General features: G+C 42.0%; 1 pseudogene; it reads right to left on the bottom strand.

The window, feature by feature from the left end:
- On the bottom strand, positions 1-1283 carry LOC107122369 (annotated as a pseudogene).
- Between the last annotated feature and the right edge of the window lie 644 nt (positions 1284-1927).

Below are 1927 nucleotides of genomic sequence, written 5' to 3'. Positions count from 1 at the left end.
CTCTGGTTCAGTTTTTTTCTCAATATTCATAGCCATCATCTGACTCCGGAAAGGCAAGCTTTTGGTCTTCTCAATCACTTGCTGATAAGGTGACACGGCATTGTTCCCCATCACTACGTGACCCAGTTTTGAATCTATCTTGGTATCCAGCCTTGCATTCCAAATTAAATTCACAATCTATCGCTCAGCTTCTTCTGGAGTCATGTTTAGCTTATCTGCCAACATATTGATGCTGATGCACTGGTGGATATGGCAGAAGGTCTCAAATATAAAGAGGCGGGCATTTTCAATGAAGTCTTCTAGACAAGCTACTAAGAAAACATCATCCACAAGAACTGATTCACATTCTCTTAGCTTCTTCTGCACTCCATCGAAGTCAAAATTCACATATAAACATTCCACAAACTCAGTTATTGGGTCCTTATAAGTATAGGATCCCTGCTGAATAACCTTGACCAAGTCTTTCAACACTTGTCTATGCTTCCGAACGCCTTTGTTTGTTATCACTGCTGTAGTCAGATACTGAAGAATATGTGGGCACATTGTTTGAATTGCAATAAGGTACTGGGGCTGATAAAGAGGTTGATGATGTTGTCTCTGCCTTTAGGATGGTTGAAGAAAACAAAAAGAGACCAGTGGATGAACCATGTTTTCTGCTGAAGAGACTGGAGTGGAGAGCTGACCGAGTTATTATCAATTGTCTCTTTCAATCTTGTGAGGTCCTCCATTGCAGCATCCCAGTTCTGCATCAGAATCTCAGATGCCAGTTTCCCCTAGAGAGAACTCAAAGCATTTCTATCCGTTGACGGAACCAACACTCTGAAAAAGTAGAGGTATTCTGCTGTTCCTGAATAGTTGCCACATTCAAACTGGAATTTTGCATACCTATAAAGCGTATCTAGGTACTCCTGCCTAAAACCATGCTTATCCGCTAAGTAGTCAAACAGCATCTGACCATCCCTGGTAGACTGCATCTGCCAGGTAGTTTCTGGGTCTTCAAACATCTTGACAATTGGTTCAGTTTCTGCCTGAAGTTGTTTCAGCTGTGCAACAACTGTGGTTCTCTTTTCACGCAAAGCATGAGGAATATCATCAGAATAAAGGTTTTTGTAGACATCCATAGCAAAATCCACCATATTGGTATCAGTAAGGAGATCCAGTTTTCCTTGAAGTAATTCCTTTTCATTGTATATCTCTTTGACGGAAAGGAATTTGAAGACTGGGAAGACCAAATGCCGGTCTAAGAAGTGAGCGATGTGAGTCGTCAAGTCGTACTCTGCCATCTTGGACACGAGGACGAAAGGAAAAGGCAGAGCTAAAGCCCTCTTCTGCCACTTCTTCGAGGCACATGCCGTAAATCCAATTTTCACCAAACTTGGAGGTCAGGTATAGAAGAATAAGCCAGAGATGCCCTGCAAGTTTGGTATTTCTAGCACACTGGGGGGCATTCTACCACCTCATGAACCTCACAAACTGAAACTGTTTGTGAGATGGCTAAAAATTCATGATGGTCTGTGGTTTGCGAATGGGACACCTCACGAACCATGAACCAAACTGCATTTTTCCAATTCATCCCCATTCCTAGTTACCACATCCCTCTTGGAAACCCTGGATGACACTGTACAAAGAGGTGTTTGTGTCTCATGACCTCAGTTGCTTTTATTGTTTCCTAGCATTATTTCAAATACTGTGACTTGCCATTTAGAAACCATAAATATTGGTTTACAGACCCAAAATCAGATAGCATGAGAAAATGGGATTTTATGTGCATTCTCTAAAGCCCACAAGGGTGAGGTGGAGAAATCTGGGGTCCTTTTCTCTCTCTCCCTCTGCATTTCTGCCACCTCATCATTTGAGAGGATTAAAGGAGTAGAACAAGCAACCCATTTCAAAGCAAGCAAGTCTCTTAATTTAGCATGGAGCAAAG

The sequence above is a fragment of the Gekko japonicus genome, unplaced genomic scaffold (assembly GCF_001447785.1).
Source record: "Gekko japonicus isolate JY-2015 unplaced genomic scaffold, Gekko_japonicus_V1.1 scaffold642, whole genome shotgun sequence".
Classification (NCBI taxonomy): Eukaryota; Metazoa; Chordata; class Lepidosauria; order Squamata; family Gekkonidae; genus Gekko; species Gekko japonicus.
The sequence above is the reverse complement of the archived record's forward strand: the minus strand, read 5'-3'. Positions and strand labels throughout refer to the sequence as shown.